We start from the raw sequence: 21131 nt of genomic DNA, 5'->3' as shown, positions 1-21131 counted from the left end.
ATCAAATTAGAAACAGGTGCGCGGAGAACGGGAAAGTAAAAGTGACGAAACGCAGGACAGACCAACACAGGAAGAACAACAAAATAAAAGCATGCAAACAGGAACTAAGGCAAACTACGTGAAACACAAACTGTCACACAGGAGACGAAGCGGATTGTGACAGTACACGTATTTTCTATCATCAAACATGGTTTTTTTCAGGAAATACTAGAGGAACTGATAATTTATTCATTTACTTGTACTGAACTTTGTACTGTACTTCTTCTGTTTTTGAGTTATTAGGTTATTTGATCGGCCAATCAAATTCAATCAAAGTTCCACCAGCCTCCAATTACTTCCATATTAAACCAACATTTGTTTGTGCTGCATTTGTGTTGTTTTGTGCAATTAAAATAATAGTTTGTACCGTCGTACTTGTGACTTATGAGCTATTCGTGATGTAAGTTTGGGGTTATTACATAATCAGCCCCCCATGCGGCAAATGAAAGCAAAATAATTCCATTTGTTTCTGTTGCGTTTGTGCTGTTTTGTGCCAGAAAAAATGATTGTGTTTGTGTTGCTTTCATTTTCGAGTTATTAGATGGATTTTTGGGTCAATGAAAATGCACCCAGCCTTCCATGAGCACCAAATGAAAGTACCATCCGTTTATTAAAAAGTACCATCCAATTAAAATGACCGTTTGTGGTGTCATGTTTTCAGTTATTCAGGATTTGGCCTTTCAGGGGTCCACGGAAGTTCACCCTGTTGCTGCTGCGACGGCACAGGCGGCTTTTCAAGATTGGAGTTATGGCGTAGCAGCGTAGCAGCGTAGCAACGTAGCAGCGTAGCAGCGTAGCAGCGTAGCAACGTAGCAGCGTAGCAGCGTAGCAACGTAGCAGCGTAGCAGCGTAGCAGCGTAGCAGCGTAGCAGCGTAGCAACGTAGCAACGTAGCAGCGTAGCACACAGCACAAGCTTTGACTGTTAGCGGCGTAGTGAGGATAAGCGGTAGAACATGAATGAATGAGTGAATGAATGAATGAATGAATGAATGAATGAATGAATGAGTGAATGAATGAATGAGTGAATGAATGAACGAATGAACGAATGAATATTCATAACATGCATTAGCAGGCCTCTTTGGAAGAAAGCAGCAAGTGATTGACGAGCGGCGGCCATCTGTCCGTCATTCGGTCACAGCAAAACAAAAGGACACGAAGCGTCTGCGCTGACGTCCGCCATCACGGTCGAACACGCGAGCGGACCAACACACGCTGAGCACAACACGGCTCTGACCTTTGGCCACGTGCGCTCCACACCTGAAAACTGATCGCAGCGGTTTTAGAGGACAAATGTCACTGGTGGGGCTAGCTGCTTAGCTGTGCTGCCCTGGGGGGGGGGGGGGGGGGGGGGGTATATTATCCATTATATTCAAAGGCACAACTTTATTTCAACAGCTAATACTAAACTGCAGAACTTGCAAAGCTTTGGCGTGGTTCCAGCGACTGCACGGTGACATCCCGGGATGAAAGGATCCATGTTGTAATCCCACACGGATTACACCCCTTTCACACAGCAGTGACTTCCATGGAAAACAAACACGTGGACTCATGGGGGCCGGAAGGACAATCAGTGGATCCATATTTGCTATTGATGGTCTGCAGAAGGTCACGGTATCCCAGCAGCCCCGGCGCTCCGGTCTTCCTGTCAATATTCCCCCTGCAACCTTTCACCTCGCTCCCAATTCATATTTTCTTTAGCCTTTCTGGGAAACGGAGGGGCTGCCAATCATCATTGCTGTCAATCATGGACACATCTCAGACTTCACAATAAAAATAATCATCAGAGAATAATAGAAGATAATAATCGGTAATTTTTAATAATTGACGTTCACAAATGTCTCCACAAGTAAAGCAAGTTTCCCTGGCCAGAGCAAAGTACACCATCACGGGAGGAGGCCCAACTAATCCCAACCCTTCCGACGTGTGGGAATGTGTGGGGGAAATTCTTGGAAGAGCTTGGACACGGTTTGCCGCAGCTTTTCCCCGGGGAGGCGTCACTCTCGTTTGCTTCCGAGCAGCAAGACAGACACGAGACTCCAGAACATTCCTCCTACTCTTCACTGGGAAAGTACAATACTCCAGTACTACAACATGGACTCTATATGTACTCATATATCTATACTCTATCCTATTATGGCCCGGTCACTTTTCTGCAAGCGTTTATTATGTATGTTTATTATGTATATAGTCTTAGACTATATACTTGTACTACAGACACTCTTAGACTATATACTTGTACTACAGACACTCTTGGACTATATACTTGTACTACAGACACTCTTGGACTATATACTTGTACTACAGACACTCTTGGACTATATACTTGTACTACAGACACTCTTGGACTATATACTTGTACTACAGACACTCTTGGACTATATACTTGTACTACAGACACTCTTGGACTATATACTTGTACTACAGACACTCTTGGACTATATACTTGTACTACAGAAAGTCTTAGACTATATACTTGTACTACAGACACTCTTGGACTATATACTTGTACTACAGACACTCTTGGACTATATACTTGTACTACAGACACTCTTGGACTATATACTTGTACTACAGACACTCTTGGACTATATACTTGTACTACAGACACTCTTGGACTATATACTTGTACTACAGAAAGTCTTAGACTATATACTTGTACTACAGACACTCTTGGACTATATACTTGTACTACAGAAAGTCTTGGACTATATACTTGTACTACAGAAAGTCTTGGACTATATACTTGTACTACAGAAAGTCTTGGACTATATACTTGTACTACAGAAAGTCTTGGACTATATACTTGTACTACAGAAAGTCTTGGACTATATACTTGTACTACAGAAAGTCTTGGACTATATACTTGTACTACAGAAAGTCTTGGACTATATACTTGTACTACAGAAAGTCTTGGACTATATACTTGTACTACAGAAAGCCTTGGACTATATACTTGTACTACAGAAAGCCTTGGACTATATACTTGTACTACAGAAAGCCTTAGACTATATACTTGTACTACAGCAACTCTTATTCTATATACTTGTACTACAGAAAGTCTTGGACTATATACTTGTACTACAGAAAGTCTTGGACTATATACTTGTACTACAGAAAGTCTTGGACTATATACTTGTACTACAGAAAGTCTTGGACTATATACTTGTACTACAGAAAGTCTTGGACTATATACTTGTACTACAGAAAGTCTTGGACTATATACTTGTACTACAGAAAGTCTTGGACTATATACTTGTACTACAGAAAGTCTTATTCTATATACTTGTACTACAGAAAGTCTTGGACTATATACTTGTACTACAGAAAGTCTTAGACTATATACTTGTACTACAGAAAGTCTTGGACTATATACTTGTACTACAGAAAGTCTTGGACTATATACTTGTACTACAGAAAGTCTTAGACTATATACTTGTACTACAGAAAGTCTTAGACTATATACTTGTACTACAGAAAGTCTTAGACTATATACTTGTACTACAGAAAGTCTTAGACTATATACTTGTACTACAGAAAGTCTTAGACTATATACTTGTACTACAGAAAGTCTTGGACTATATACTTGTACTACAGAAAGTCTTGGACTATATACTTGTACTACAGAAAGTCTTGGACTATATACTTGTACTACAGAAAGTCTTGGACTATATACTTGTACTACAGAAAGTCTTGGACTATATACTTGTACTACAGAAAGTCTTGGACTATATACTTGTACTACAGAAAGTCTTAGACTATATACTTGTACTACAGAAAGTCTTAGACTATATACTTGTACTACAGAAAGTCTTAGACTATATACTTGTACTACAGAAAGTCTTATTCTATATACTTGTACTACAGAAAGTCTTATTCTATATACTTGTACTACAGAAAGTCTTATTCTATATACTTGTACTACAGAAAGTCTTAGACTATATACTTGTACTACAGAAAGTCTAAGACTATATACTTGTACTACAGAAACTCTTAGACTATATACTTGTACTACAGAAAGTCTTGGACTATATACTTGTACTACAGAAAGTCTAGGACTATATACTTGTACTACAGAAAGTCTAGGACTATATACTTGTACTACAGAAAGTCTAAGACTATATACTTGTACTACAGAAACTCTTAGACTATATACTTGTACTACAGAAAGTCTTGGACTATATACTTGTACTACAGAAAGTCTAGGACTATATACTTGTACTACAGAAAGTCTAGGACTATATACTTGTACTACAGAAAGTCTTGGACTATATACTTGTACTACAGAAAGTCTAAGACTATATACTTGTACTACAGAAAGTCTTGGACTATATACTTGTACTACAGAAAGTCTTGGACTATATACTTGTACTACAGAAAGTCTTGGACTATATACTTGTACTACAGAAAGTCTTGGACTATATACTTGTACTACAGAAAGTCTTGGACTATATACTTGTACTACAGAAACTCTTGGACTATATACTTGTACTACAGAAACTCTTGGACTATATACTTGTACTACAGAAACTCTTGGACTATATACTTGTACTACAGACACTCTTGGACTATATACTTGTACTACAGAAAGTCTTGGACTATATACTTGTACTACAGAAAGTCTTGGACTATATACTTGTACTACAGAAAGTCTTGGACTATATACTTGTACTACAGAAAGTCTTGGACTATATACTTGTACTACAGAAAGTCTTGGACTATATACTTGTACTACAGAAAGTCTTGGACTATATACTTGTACTACAGAAAGTCTTGGACTATATACTTGTACTACAGAAAGTCTTAGACTATATACTTGTACTACAGAAAGTCTTGGACTATATACTTGTACTACAGAAACTCTTGGACTATATACTTGTACTACAGAAACTCTTGGACTATATACTTGTACTACAGAAACTCTTATTCTATATACTTGTACTACAGAAAGTCTTATTCTATATACTTGTACTACAGAAAGTCTTAGACTATATACTTGTACTACAGAAAGTCTTAGACTATATACTTGTACTACAGAAAGTCTTAGACTATATACTTGTACTACAGAAAGTCTTATTCTATATACTTGTACTACAGAAAGTCTTAGACTATATACTTGTACTACAGAAAGTCTTATTGTATATACTTGTACTACAGAAAGATTTGAAGTGTCTGGTTTGTTTACAGTCAATTCCAGCGGTGGACGTGTCAGAGTGCAGGGCTGCATGAGTGCCGGCGTGGCAAGAGGAGCTGAGGTTGAGTGATGAGATTTAAGATGGACGCCAACGTATTTAATGAGCGTCTTGTTTCCAATCAAACATGGTGGCGGTGCAGGGCTGCATGAGTGCCGGAGCGGCAAGAGGAGCTGAGGTTGAGTGATGAGATTTAAGATGGACGCCAACGTATTTAATGAGCGTCTTGTTTCCAATCAAACATGGTGGCGGTGCGGGGCTGCATGAGTTCTGCCGTCATGGGAAGATCTGTGGTCCAACACAAGAAAGCCACTAAATGCAGAAAGTCCCAGGCTGATGTTGGTACAGGAGTGCTGCTGTCATTGGAAAGCTGCGGTTCATGGAGGCGTGCCCATAAATTCCAACAGGAAGAGTAGCTGTACACTGACTACTCTACAGTAGATCCACGTGGACTGTGTGTAGCCTTGTTCCTTGAGAGATCCCGTGTGTAATCCAATGGGGGGGGGGGGGGGGGGTCTTGGGATGATTGGTGTTGGTGAGTCACGATCCTGAGATGAAATCAAACCAGCAGCGTTATTGCAGCGTGCCTCCTCCTCGTATTAATAACCAGAGCAGATGATTTGCAGTCAATGCAGCAGCAGAAGCCAGGAGAAGAATCCAAGATGAGCAAATTGCAGGCCAGCAGGCTGGAATTGCTTTTCTGCGTCTAATTGGATTTGGGATTGCAGCACCATTGGGGGGACGTACCGACCACCACAGCACCGTACGGATGGACCACCACAGCACCGTACGGATGGACCACCACAGCACCGTACGGATGGACCACCACAGCACCGTACGGATGGGCCAACTGGGAATCCAACATGAAATGAAACGCCAATGATGAAATGAGATGATGCTGCCAAAACAGGAATGTCTCTTCTCCATGTTGTAAGCAAAGGCATCACGGTATGGGGGCTGGGGCGCGTTATTGTGGGGGTCACATCCATGTTGTAAGCTAAGGTATTAAGGTATGGGGGCTGGGGCGCGTTATTGTGGGGGTCACATCCATGCCAAGGTATTAAGGTATGGGGGCTGGGGCGCGTTATTGTGGGGGTCACATCCATGCTAAGGTATTAAGGTATGGGGGCTGGGGCGCGTTATTGTGGGGGTCACATCCATGCTAAGGTATTAAGGTATGGGGGCTGGGGCGCGTTATTGTGGGGGTCACATCCATGTTGTAAGCTAAGGTATTAAGGTATGGGGGCTGGGGCGCGTTATTGTGGGGGTCACATCCATGCTAAGGCATTAAGGTATGGGGGCTGGGGCGCGTTATTGTGGGGTCACATCCATGCTAAGGTATTAAGGTATGGGGGCTGGGGCGCGTTATTGTGGGGGTCACATCCATGTTGTAAGCTAAGGTATTAAGGTATGGGGGCTGGGGTGCGTTATTGTGGGGGTCACATCCATGCTAAGGTATTAAGGTATGGGGGCTGGGGTGCGTTATTGTGGGGGTCACATCCATGCTAAGGTATTAAGGTATGGGGGCTGGGGCGCGTTATTGTGGGGGTCACATCCATGTTGTAAGCTAAGGTATTAAGGTATGGGGGCTGGGGCGCGTTATTGTGGGGGTCACATCCATGCTAAGGTATTAAGGTACGGGGGCTGGGGCGCGTTATTGTGGGGGTCACATCCATGTTGTAAGCTAAGGTATTAAGGTATGGGGGCTGGGGTGCGTTATTGTGGGGGTCACATCCATGCTAAGGTATTAAGGTACGGGGGCTGGGGCGCGTTATTGTGGGGGTCACATCCATGCTAAGGTATTAAGGTACGGGGGCTGGGGCGCGTTATTGTGGGGGTCACATCCATGCTAAGGCATTAAGGTACGGGGGCTGGGGCGTGTTATTGTGGGGGTCACATCCATGCTAAGGTATTAAGGTACGGGGGCTGGGGCGCGTTATTGTGGGGGTCACATCCATGTTGTAAGCTAAGGTATTAAGGTATGGGGGCTGGGGCGTGTTATTGTGGGGGTCACATCCATGTTGTAAGCTAAGGTATTAAGGTATGGGGGCTGGGGCGCGTTATTGTGGGGGTCACATCCATGCTAAGGCATTAAGGTACGGGGGCTGGGGCGCGTTATTGTGGGGGTCACATCCATGCTAAGGCATTAAGGTACGGGGGCTGGGGCGTGTTATTGTGGGGGTCACATCCATGCTAAGGTATTAAGGTACGGGGGCTGGGGCGCGTTATTGTGGGGGTCACATCCATGTTGTAAGCTAAGGTATTAAGGTATGGGGGCTGGGGCGTGTTATTGTGGGGGTCACATCCATGTTGTAAGCTAAGGTATTAAGGTATGGGGGCTGGGGCGCGTTATTGTGGGGGTCACATCCATGCTAAGGCATTAAGGTACGGGGGCTGGGGCGCGTTATTGTGGGGGTCACATCCATGTTGTAAGCTAAGGCATTAAGGTACGGGGGCTGGGGCGCGTTATTGTTGCAAGCAATGGTTCATTGAATGACGACCGAGATGCAGATTTGTCTTGAATTTAGCAACTTTATGCGACTAAAATGATTACAATGACATTTTTCCTCATCGTGTTATGAGTTTATTCTGGTAAAATTGTGATTTTTTAGAATATGACTTTTATCTCTTCATATATTGCCTTTGTTCTTGTAAAATTCCAAGAGTTTTATTTTTAATGTAATTTTGAATTTAATGTTTCAACTATTTCAAGCATCTTGTACATGTTTTCCTCATAACTATAACTTTATTCCAATAATATTTGGAATGTATCCTCATATTGAAGCCAACTTTTGTTTGTTTGTCATAATGTGACGGCTTGGAAAAGTACAGTAAGATGATCCATTTTATATCACATGACTTTTCCTTACTTCCTTAATTCCATATATTTGGAGTGTGCTTCGGGGCCACACTTTGGACACCCCTAAGCTAAGTGGCTTGAGACCTGACTAGCTTGGGAGCTAACTGTGGACCTTTGGCGGGAATGCTAGCATCAGGCTAGAAATGCTAACTCACTTGCTAACTGATAATGTGTTAGTTAGCATGCTAATCCACGCCAAGATCGTTACATGAATAGCAAATATACTTTCTATCTTCATTTACATTTCTATTTCTATGATTTCATATTTCCTTCCAGTAGCGTAGCATAGCGTAGCGTAGCGCAGCATAGTCACAGAGTGAGAGTGTGGAAGAAGGTCCGATCAATCAATTTAAAGGTTCCTTCCTGCCAAATATTCCCCGCCTTTATGAAATGTTTGACCTTCGCTGCCGACGCCTCGTTGCCATTCGTGCTGCACAAAGCAAACCACCTGCTGTGTTGCCATGCGCAGTGCTGCACTGCACAAAGTTGGCCCCCATAAAGTGAGAGGCTTGCATTGATTGGAACATCAGCAATTTTTTTTCCGATGACAGATTTTGTAGATGATTTGCTTTGGAGCGTTTGCCGCCCCCCCCATTTTATGTTGGTTGTGGTTTCCACCTGCCAACCGGCAGCCATTGTCATGTCGACAATGTCTGGCATCTGCTGGACCAAAAGGAGCACAGAGATCAACGATTGCGTTGTGGCTGCCTTTAATCAAGCTTTTCATCAGTATTCCATATGGATATTTTCATCAGTATTCCATATGGATATTTTCATCAGTATTCCATATGGATATTTTCATCAGTATTCCATATTGATATTGTCATCAATATTCCATATTGATATTTTCATCATTATTCCATATTGATATTTTCATCAGTATTCCATATTGATATTTTCATCAATATTCCATATTGATATTTTCATCAGTATTCCATATTTATATATGCCGTATCGAAGGTGTCTTTTACTGCTGCGCCGTGCGCCTCCAGGATTTATGGGCCCGCCGATTGTCTGCACCGGCCTGATGAAAGAGCTCAGACGTGTTGAAGGGGAAACATCAGACGCCGGCTTCATTCTGAAGAGCTGCTGGAGCAGAGGAGGAGCTCACCAGCATCTCCTAACCCTAACCCTAACCCTAACCCATCTCCGCATGAATGACATGAAGATCATGGACGACACCCACATGTTCCTCACCTGGCCTCAGGCCTGTTCCTCAAATGTTACTCTTATCTATTACATTTCATTTCCAAAAGTAGTGTATTTCATATCACAGCATGAAGAACACCAGAAAGCACATTTGAAGTTGTGAACATGTTTTCATGGCTTTGTTGTTTGAACTCACCTTTTGCAGGAGCGTCGGGGCCGGGATGGGAAGCGCGGCGCCTAGCAGGGCCGCTGCTTTTTTCATGGAGAAAGTGTGACTGCTGAAGTGTGCCACATTTCCCACGGCAGAAGCTGGCACTAAAGCTGACGGAAAGGACTTGGACACGTTGCGTGTGGCAACCCCGACACCGCTTTGCTACGTATAGTCTCTCCAATCTAACGCACAAACAATAACATCATCATCATCATAAGAATAACATCATCATCATCATACCAGCATCATAAGAATAACATCATCATCGTAAGAATACAATTATAAGAATAACATCATCATAAGAATACCATCATCATCATCATAATACCATCATCATCATCATAAGAACAACATCATCATAATACCATCATCATCATTATCATCATAAGAATACCATCATCATCATAACAATAACATCATCATCATCATAAGAATAACATCATCATCATCATAAGAATACCATCATCATAAGAATACCATCATCATCATCATAAAAATACCATCATCATCATCATAAAAATACCATCATCATCATCATAAAAATACCATCATCATAAGAATACCATCATCATCATCATGGTCATCTCACACCCATGTGTAGTATCGTGGAGCGTGAAATGACAAACATGACGAGCGCTGCTTATTAATAATAATTGATCTATAATCATCTTTTCATACCAGCCTGGAATTCAGGCTAAGACAGGGACAACATGGTCCTGTCATATAGAGGATCTTTGACTAGCATGCTAACACTTTAGACCGGTTTCTTAAAAACAGCAGCATGGTCCTGTCATATAGAGGATCTTTGACTAGCATGCTAACACTTTAGACCGGTTTCTTAAAAACAGCAGCATGGTCCTGTCATATAGAGGATCTTTGACTAGCGTGTCATATACAGTGCATCCGGAAAGTATTCACAGCGCTTCACTTTTTCCACATTTTGTCATGTTACAGCCTCATTCCAAAATGTATTCATTTAATCTCTTACCTCAAAATTCTACACTAAATACTCCATTATGACAATGTGAAAAAGGGTTTTTTTTACTTTTTTAAAATTTATTAAAAATAGAAAACTAAGAAATCCCATTTCCATAAGTATTCACAGCCTTTGCCATGAAGCTCAAAATTGAGCTGTGGTGCATCTTCTTTCCACGGATCATCCTTGAGATCTTTCTACAGCTTCATTGGAGTCCACCTGCAGTCAATCCAGTTGATTGGACATGATTTGGAAAGGCACACACCTGTCTATATAAGGTCCCACAGTTGACTGTGCATGTCAGAGCACCAACACCAAGCATGAAGTCAAAAGAACTGTCTGTAGACCTGCGAGACAGGATTGTCTTGAGGCACACATCTGGGGAAGGATACAGAAACATGTCTGCTGCTTTGAAGGTCCCAATGAGCACAGTGGTCTCCATTATTCCTAAATGGAAGACGTTTGGAACCACCAGGACTCTTCCTAGAGCTGGCCGGCCTTCTAAACTGAGCGATCGGGGAAGAAGGGCCTTAGTCAGGGAGGTGACCAAGGCCCCGATGGTCACTCTGTCAGAGCTCCAGCGTTCCTCTGTGGAGAGAGGAGAGCCTTCCAGAAGGACAACCATCTCTGCAGCAATCCACCAATCAGGCCTGTATGGTAGAGTGGCCAGACGAAAGCCACTCCTTAGTAAAAGGAACATGGCAGCCCGTCTGGAATTTGCCAAAAAGCACCTGGATGACTCTCAGACCATGAGAAACCAAATTCTCTGGTCTGATGAGACAAAGATTGAAGTCTTTGGTGTGAATGCCAGGCGCCATGTTTGGAGGAAACCAGGCACTGCTCATCACCAGGCCAATACCATCCCTACAGTGAAGCATGGTGGTGGCAGCATCATGCTGTGGGGATGTTCTTCAGCAGCAGGAACTGGCAGACTAGTCAGGATAGAAGGAAGAATGAATGCAGCAATATATAGAGATATCCTGGATGAAAACCTGCTCCAGAGCGCTCTTGTCCTGCTGAAAAATGAACCTTCGCCCCAGCCTGAGGTCAACGACCCGAAGCACACAGCCAAGATCTCAAAAGATTGGCTTCAGAACCACTCCGTGAATGTCCTGGAGCGGCCCAGCCAGAGTCCAGACTTGAATCCGATGGAACATCTCTGGAGAGATGTGAAAATGGCTGTGCACAGACGTCTCCCATCCAACCTGATGGAGCTTGAGACTTACTGCAAAGAAGAATGGGCAAAACCGCCTAAAGATAGGTGTGCTAAACTTGTGGGATCATATTCAAAAAGACTTGAGGCTGGAATTGCTGCCAAAGGTGGATCAACAAAGTATTAAGCAAAGGCTGTGAATACTTATGGAAATGGGATTTCTTAGTTTTCTATTTTTAATCAATTTTAAAAAAGTAAAAAAAAAAACCCTTTTTCACATTGTCATAATGGAGTATTTAGTGTAGAATTTTGAGGTAAGAGATTAAATGAATACAATTTGGAATGAGGCTGTAACATGACAAAATGTGGAAAAAGTGAAGCGCTGTGAATACTTTCCGGATGCACTGTATATGACACGCTAGTCAAAGATCCTCTATAACAGAGGTAGGGAACCTATGGCTCGGGAGCCAGGTAGGGCTCTTTTGATGACTGTATCTGGCTCTCAAGCATTTCTTACCACAATAAAAATGCATTTTGCTAACATTTTAAAGTAAACATCACAGAAATCACTGTTAAAAATAAATATTCAAAATCAAAACTTTCTTATGCATTTTAATTCGTCCATCTATTTTCTACTGCAATATGGCCGACCATATCCATCTTTCTTGATGATATTTTCCAGGTCAAACACCAAAACTTGATTATTACTGGGTAATGCGGTAGTCTACCTCGGTCATTGAGATGTCAACATGTAAATGTAAACTTTCCTCCTTTAGTCAAATAGTCACCTAGCTAAAGCTGCAGAACCAAGCCTTCTGGCAAAGATGGCCAAAAGAATGAAATACATGTACTGAATACGGTTCAAAACCATGCAGCAGCAGAAGTTGCATTAATGGCAGCAAGTATTTGATTTATTATTAGACACTGCGCTGCTCACGAAAGTGTGCTGGCCACACCCCCTTGGCGTGGGGTAGTGTGCCTGGTCTACGTAATTAGAGCCCATTATATCTAAAACTGTTGGTCTTACATAAAAATGCACACATTTTATTGCATTCAATGTTTAAAAAAATGTATATGGCTCTCACAGATACACATTTTAAAATATCTGGCCTTCATGGCTCTCTTAGCCAAAAAGGTTCCCGACCCCTGCTCTATAATGACAGGGGCACTGTGCTGTTTTTAAGAAACCGGTCTAAAGTGTTAGCATGCTAGTCAAAGATCCTCTATAATGACAGGGGCACTGTGCTGTTTTTAAGAAACCGGTCTAAAGTGTTAGCATGCTAGTCAAAGATCCTCTATAATGACAGGGGCACTGTGCTGTTTAAGAATCTGGTATAAAAAGCCAAGTCATAGATCCTCTATATGAGACAGGAACGCTCTGCAGAGTTAGAAATCTGGTGTAAAAACGCCTGTCAAAGATCCTCTGTATGACAGGAGCACTGTGCTGTTTTTAGGAATCTTTTTTGTTCCCGTTTCATTTCCTTGGAAAACAAAGCAAGGCTTTTATTTGACTTGACGGGGATTATCATTTAATCCCAACTGCATATTCATTATTTGTTATGATTTGATTTGTTTGCTTCTTTTGGCTTCTTCCTGGTTACGGAGTCGCCACAGCGAATCTTGATCCGCACACCGATTTGGATGGACCCTTTCAATTCCGGATGCCCTTCCTGACCAATGGTGGTCTCAATGAGGGGACTTCCGGCCTGACACGATCACCACAAATGATCCTTTAGCGACCTCTGTTGGTCGACGTTAAGCGTTACAGCCATAGCCTGCAATATTGTTGGATTGTTCTATTGTTGTATTGTTATGTATATGTAGCGTGTACAATGCGCTAGTACATTTAATATTAGCTTTAGATACTTTAATTGTAATTGTAATTTCTCGGCTAGACTCAGAAAAATCCAGATTTGGGCTCTGGGAGTGAGATGAAAAAGAGGCGAGCACACAATTTGCAGCGGTGGCGGTACCATATATTATAAAGTGAAAAACCAAAACAATACAATTCACAACACTAATTTACAAATTTACATTTCAATGAGCTCAATTTACAAAACATTCATCTCATATATCGAGAGTCCAAAAACATAGTCCACAACAGTCCAATGGCCCAGTACTCGAGTGTCCAGAGGTTCAGGAGTGGAGGAAAGGAGTGAACATTTTTATGAAGGCCAAAGAGACAAAAAGTCAAAGGACGGCTGCAAAGCCTCCTACCGGCCCGGTCAGAGCAGAGCAGGTGGGTGACAGCTCATCAGTTATCTGGGCTTCCAACTTCCAGGCGTGTTGCCTCAATGCAGGGTTCCTAGCTTGCCATCAAAACCTGGCCTATGTAAAACCTGGCCTATGTAAAACCTGGCCTATGTAAAACCTGGCCTATGTAAAACCTGGCCTATGTAAAACCTGGCCTATGTAAAACCTGGCCTATATAAAAACCATTCAAATGACATATATAATACAAGTCGTATCATAACTTCAATTGTACAATATATTATCATTTATAATAAATAATTGCACTTAGGGTATTATTCATTATAATCAACTAGTATTAATCTTATAATCTAATCAATCGGGAGAACAGTGACAGACAAAAGGTGCTAGTAAACGGTGCTAATGCCGTTTAGTCATGAAATGTCAACACTCACCAATTCCATAGGTGTGATCTTTTTAAGTTCAGCGTCGCGTCGGTGGACGGCCCCTATATCCCGACCACGTATGTAAAATGTTTAGACATTTTCCATTTGGAAACTTAAACAACGAAACCTTTCACATACCTGCAGCCATTCCATGCGTCCCTCACCGCTACCGGTGTGTAGTCCCTTCCGGACTAGATATACGTCACTGATTGGTGGCGCGCAGTCACGTGACTTGGTGAGACACCGTCACGTGACCTAATGACGTTGCACCCCAAAACATGGTACGCACGGTAAATGTAATTAATTATATATTATTTATTTTCTATCTGGGTTACATATATGTATTGTATATCGTCTATTATTGGATGGCGGTGACTTAGCCGCAGAGCAGCAGTGACAGCCAATCGTTTTGGTCAGCTACAACAAAACAACAGCTCTGTAATATATCATATTTATATTATATATATATATATATATATACACACGTATAAAAGCAATATGTTTCTCCAACCATGCTGCATGAACAAGCCACCATTTTGCTCTAGCCAGGGTCGCCCAAAACGTCATCCTTGTCTTCATCCAGCAGTAATGGTACAGTCCACACGTCAGCACATTGATCAGCAGTAATGGTACAGTCCACACGTCAGCACATTGATCAGCAGTAATGGTACAGTCCACACGTCAGCACATTGATCAGCAGTAATGGTACAGTCCACACGTCAGCACATTGATCAGCAGTAATGGTACAGTCCACACGTCAGCACATTGATGACCTGACGTCAGGCCAAAGGAGGGGTTTGATCCCGGTCTTTTGGCGCTATATAAGATGTTCCATCTGTGGCTGGCGTGCTTAGAAATCAAACATTGAGTCTTTCCTGCAACAACCTCAGATTTCCTCAGCTTGTCTCATTTTTTCTGCATATCCGTTGCGGTTTTTCAGCTCGTGAGGATGCAGAAAAAGATGTGGGCCAACAGTTCGGTGGCAGCGTTTTCGTTGTCTGAGGTGGTGAGTGGACTTTCCTGATAACATGGGTTGCCATTGAAGGCGTTCAATTCCTCTCCGATGTAAGAAGTCATTGTGGCTTTTGCCTCGCTCTTTGGGCTTAAACTCCTGGATCTTAGCCACGCGGACCACCTAAAAAACACCTCAAGAGTTTGTCCAGAAAACTGAAAAAATAGAAAAATGAATATGGACGACACAAGCTCGGCTGCGTCTTCCAGCACGAGATGAGCGCTCCAGCCAGCCACGTGGGTGAGGTAGCAGATGACGAGAGCGAGCGCAGGAAACGGCGACAAAGAGGCGTGGATATTTAGCAATAGCACTTTATTGAACACAAACAACCCCAAGCCACAATACTGAATGACGAGACCGATCGGCTGCAGCAAACATTCTAGAAAATAGCTTTTCATGTCACTACATTGGATTTTTCTCCTTTTTCTTTTAATGTCAGAAAGACAGATGCAGGTTGTTCCAAAACAGTGAATGATCATTTACATATTTATCAACATTATTATTATTAGCATCATCTCTGTAACAAATCATTCACGTGTTCACACAAAAGGAATAACAAGGCAAAGTGCTTTCAGGATTGCATTGTCTGACAAACCAAAAACATGTTCCGCTGAGGCGGGGCTAGGCTAGGGTGGGGGCGGGGCCTGCGTCTGTCTAGAAGGGGCAAGGGGGCGGGGTTTAGGGCCTCAAAACATCCATTTTGTTCGGTCTTTAAAAAGACGGGAGCGGGGATTTGCGCCGGGTCGCAATATTTTACGACTTAAGAGGCCAAAAAAGCCCAAACCCTCCGACAGGACCACTCGACGCTACTTTAGCGTTAAAGGGGACCATCATGGGAATCTGCATGGGAACATATGGTCTGGCTTCACATTCCAGTGGTGTTTAGTCGTATAAATGCTTCTCATAAATAGTTTTTTTACCCAAACAAACATCTACAGGTACAGCAAGCACACTTTATTGGATCTTTTTATTCTAGCTAGCCTTAGGATCATCAAATGGTTTTTGTCCCAAACGGCGACTTCTTCCAAAGTGAGAGAAAAGGTGGAGACAAACAACAACAACAACAACAACAACAACAAAAAACCCAAAAGGAGGTAGAAGAAATGCTACGAAAAATGAACGAGTGACGCAAACACTTTGCTCGCTAATTAGCGACGCCCGTCAAGGTTGGAGCGCTAGTTTCCCGCGAGGGGCGCTAACGGCAACTCTTTCTGGATTTATCAAGAAAAAAGCCCAAACTATTCCAATTCCAATACGAGGACAAAAAATACATTTGATTGATGAAATCATTTGGACAATTTGAGGAAAAAAAAGCCAATGTGTTGTTGCCAACGCCACGTTTTGTCGCTTGGAAAGAGAATAGCCTAATGTGACAATAAACTGAGGACATACTGATAAACTGAGGAAAACAAAGATGGGTCATTTTGCTGGCGTAAAGTCGGACTTTAAGAGACAATTTGACATCTGGTACAGAAACACAAAAGTTTGCGTTTGGCTTCAAGTCGGAATCCCACACAAATGGAGTCGTTATGTGCCGAAAAAGTCGCAACGGAACATTAGAATGGAATTTTACAAAAACAAAAATATCGTTCCCCTCGGAAAAATTACGAGCTTGAAAAAGTTGGAATTCTAGGATGTCCAAAAAGACAAATGTTTGCATTGTCTGAAAGTTGTAATGATAGAGGAATAAAGTCGTTAAATGCCTTCAAAAAGGCCTCATTTCACGAGGAAACATTTTGTTTTTTAGCATTGTCCTAATTTCACAAGACTCATACGAAAATAAAGTTGCAACATTAAAACCATGGAAAGTCATAATGTGCCCAGATGATCATTTTTATAACCTAAAAAAAGACAAATGTTTCCATTGGCTGACCTTTTTACCAGAAAAATATTTGAACATTGCCCCAATTTTACGTGATGAATATGAAAATAAAGTTGAATATTTTCAACATTATCTTATGAATAACGCAAAAATAAATGTCATACCACAAGATGTCATTTCACTCCAGCAAATTTGAAATATTTTTGAACATGAAGTGTTTAAAAAACATATTGGAATTTTACATCCAAAAAATCATTACTCTCGGGAAAATTGGCAATATTATGTCAATATTATGTCAATATTATGTCAATATTATGTCAATATTATGTCAATATTATGTCAATATTATATTATAGTTGTACATTTTTGTGGCTTCGAAGCTGAAATTTCACGGACAAATTTGATGGGAGTTGTAATCTAACAGGAATAAAGTCATTATATGCATTCCAAATAAAGTCAATTTTACACAAAAATTTGGTTTGATTTGATTTTTAACGGGCCCCCCAAAAAAAATCTCTAATATTCTGATGTCATAAAAAAATGTAATTGGAATTTTACAACCGCAACAAAATAAAAATCCCTTTGGAAAAATAGTCAATATCCAAAATGTGTATATTTGAGCAGCTTAAACGCTGAAATTTGATGGTCAAATTTGATGGGATAAAATATATTTTTTAAAAGTGGAAATCGATACAATTTACGAGGGCGGGTGAAAAACCTCGGTTTTGGAAAATCCCGCGAACGCTCGACTGGATGAGCTGCAGCGCCGGCAAAGAAACAGACCAAAAAAAAAAAAAAAAGAAAAGTGATGATTTGTAGTTTGCCAAGGAAACGCGGGCGGCGGCGTAGGCGGCGGTGGCGGCGCGGGCGGCGGCGGTCGCTTGGTCTCTGAAGTGCTGGTGACGACGGCGTGGACTCCTTGTGGGGTGCACGGCCCCAGAAGGAGCGGGTTTGCAGATGGGGTCAATGAGGTAATCGGCGAAGTAGGGAACCCTGTCGCTGACACACACAAACGGCTCACCCGCAAAGCAACAACTAACGGCGGAATACGGAGCCAGCTTTGGAATGTTGCAGTTTTCCTAAATGACTAAGTTGTCCGATAGTTCGGAGAAGCCAAGGCAAGGCGCGCTGTGAAATCAGTTGATTGTAAGTCATCACGTGCCCTGATTCAGAGTCCTTTGGCTCCTGATAAAAGACTCTTGGGGGATTTTCCGCAAATAAGCTACGACTAGGAACAGGAAAAAAACAGACTTTTCCTTTGGGAGTATTTTGGAGGGAGCACGCCCACATGGTGCTCCGTTTGCGGCGGGATGGACGTTGCGGGAGTACAATCCCATTTTGGGAGAGATAGGATATTGTGTTTACAGCAACCTATTGGAAGGAACATCGGCTAGCGATATTCATCCTGAGAAGAAATGCCAAACTCAAATTACGGAATTTACGGAACGGAGGAGTTGGAGAACGGGGAGATCCAACCACCGTACCGTGTTGGCATCGACGATATTGGTAGCAAATGTACGACTGCATCCTGACGTCTACGTGATCATCAAGGAAACGGCGTATCCAGAATGGAAGCGTAACGGGAGATACGTGGCTGCATTTGCCAATGCTAACGCTAGCATACAGCAACTGTGGAGATACATGACAAAATATATGCAATTATCAAAGAAATCTTACTTTCAAAGTGGAAGAGTTGGCGTAACGGCCGATACGTTGCAGTGAAGAAAACGTGCGGCATAAAGAAATGACAATTCCAATTGTATTCCGAGTTAGTTGGAGTTACGTGAGACGTTGGAGATGTTGCCAATGATGAAACGGCTAAAACTGCTAGCTAAAGCTAGGGTCTCAAAAACAAAGGGGAAGAGTGACTGCTAGCGTAAATCCATCCTTCACGCTGGCTAACGTTTCCGCTTTTGGAAAACTTCTGAGGGGAATGTTTTTTCCCTCTCTCGCTAACAGAAGGACAATCAAACGGGACGTTTGATGGTTTGGTGAAGAGCTTCCATTCCAGAAGGACGCGTCCACATCTAGGCATGCAGGTCTATCGCTAGGGAAGCAGGAAAGGAAGCAGGAAAGGAAGCAGGAAAGGAAGCAGCCAGCGCGCCAACTGGTGCTTCCTTCCTCGGCCGAGCTGCCGGATCACAGTTATGGTTTGTTCTTTCAAGAAGGGAACAGGAAACGCCTCCATCTGCTACAGCTTCCGTGACTTTGGCTCTTTCAACTTCCCAAAAACTTCCAGTGAACGCGTTCAAGAAATGGTTATTGCACTTAGCCTTCCAAGATGGAGGTCAGCTGGCCAAAGTACGCCGTGTGCGACTTAGTACGCCGTGTGCGACTTAGTACGCCGTGTACGACTTAGTACGCCGTGTACGACTTAGTACGCCGTGTACGACTTAGCGTCAGACCAGACCAAAGGACACAACCCACGAGTTCCAACAGGCGGTGCTGGTCCTTCTACAGTTTGTGTTCCTGACAATCAAGCGTTGACGTGGCGTTGACATGGCGATCATCCAATGCCGCCATTTTTCCCTGATGATCCCGCGCCACTAAATGTTTTGCTACAACGTGAAAGCGTGCGGACCGGAGGCCATTTGGAGACGGGCGAGCGAGCCGAGCCTTGCGGTGCCATCTTTGGATTTGTGCTTTTCATATCGGCCGATCCCAGACCACCCATTCACATGGTTTTGTCCCCCCCCCCCCAAAAAAAACATTCCCAATATCAGAAAATGTGCAACTTATGCCACCCTTCAAGGAGCCCCCGGCCGCGCCCCGTGGAAAACGGATTTTCATTGAAGCCATCATCCAGGGGTGTCCAAATGCCCCCCCCCCCCCAGTGAGAAATGAAAGGATGAATTGGATATGCTTAGAAGACAGACTAGATATAGATTTATATTTCTAGCATTTCATTGATTTTTTCCAAATATTTCATCTTCCATCATCTTTCTTCTCATCGTATCACAGCTTAAACGTTACATATGGAATATACCACTTCCTCCAAATATTACCACTTTCATTCTTTTTTTACTTGTTTAAATACTACTTCCTCCAAATATTACCACTTTCATTCTTTTTTTACTTGTTTAAATACTACTTCCTCCAAATATTACCACTTTCATTCTTTTTGTACTTGTTTAAATACCACTTCCTCCAAATATTACCACTTTCATTCTTTTTTTACTTGTTTAAATACTACTTCCTCCAAATATTACCACTTTCATTCTTTTTGTACTTGTTTAAATACCACTGTTCCCCTCCTAATATTTGGACTTTTATTTCTCCTTCAAATCCTCATAATATTCCGACTTTAGGCGAGTAGAATTGCCACTTTTCTTGTTTGAATACCACCTTTATATACCATGATAGAAATATATGCTATATCACGTTACCACTTGATTCTTACTAAACATTCAAATACTACTTTACTACCTTGGAATATTTCCTTCCTTTTCCGTGTTTCCATGTAAGGCGTGGGGGGCTAGGAATGGAAGACCGCACCTTGGGCAGGAAGGAATAAAAGGCACCATGCTGCCGTTGTGCTGGATAGTAACACACGTCCTATTGGCTGGGAGGCAAGGGGGTGTGGCTAATTATTCTGGGGGGGTGAGAAAGGATTCACGGTTGAGGTAAGAGGTTCAGGTCCAAAAAGAAGGTGCAGCCCCCCGGGGAGGGAAGGTTAGGGTTACGCAATTGGGGCTGGTTGAAGCCCAATTGATTGTTTAGCGGTCGGTTCCTGACGTGTGGCATGGGGGGGGGGGGGGGGGGGGGGGGGGGGGGGGGGGGGGGGGGACAGCTACCGTACGTGCTACCTAGCTAGCTACAAAATAAAATGTTGTCCTTTTTATCAGTGGCGCCTCCTTAGTTTTTTTCCCAAGTAAGGCAAAAGGCTCAACAGTGGATCCGAGTGTTGAGATGCCCCCCCCACGCCCCCCCCCCAGGTAAAAAGGGACATGAATAGACGCAGGTCAATACAACGTGCTGCTTCCTACTCTCACACGGGATCGGCTGCTAGTCGGATTGGGAAACAGCAGTGAGGGAGCACGGTGGACCCCCTTGGGGGGGCGTGCCGTGGGTGCCGGTACCTCA

General features: G+C 42.6%; 1 long non-coding RNA gene across 3 annotated transcripts in view; it reads right to left on the bottom strand.

Moving 5' to 3' along the window:
- LOC131104084 (uncharacterized) overlaps positions 1-20824 on the bottom strand; it is a 33633-nt gene extending 12809 nt beyond the window's left edge. The window contains exons 1-4 of one of the 3 annotated variants that reach the window (XR_009119728.1): positions 14353-20824; positions 14224-14276; positions 9435-9631; positions 7780-9221 (exon numbers count right to left, since the gene is read on the bottom strand). This is a non-coding gene — a long non-coding RNA (uncharacterized LOC131104084). Of the gene's footprint in view, positions 1-7779; positions 9222-9434; positions 9632-14223; positions 14277-14352 lie in introns of those variants that run through there. The other 2 variants (XR_009119727.1, XR_009119729.1) reach the window with 2 other exon arrangements.
- Between the last annotated feature and the right edge of the window lie 307 nt (positions 20825-21131).

Source organism: Doryrhamphus excisus, chromosome 16, assembly GCF_030265055.1.
Source record: "Doryrhamphus excisus isolate RoL2022-K1 chromosome 16, RoL_Dexc_1.0, whole genome shotgun sequence".
NCBI classification, from domain to species: domain Eukaryota; kingdom Metazoa; phylum Chordata; class Actinopteri; order Syngnathiformes; family Syngnathidae; genus Doryrhamphus; species Doryrhamphus excisus.
The sequence above is the reverse complement of the archived record's forward strand: the minus strand, read 5'-3'. Positions and strand labels throughout refer to the sequence as shown.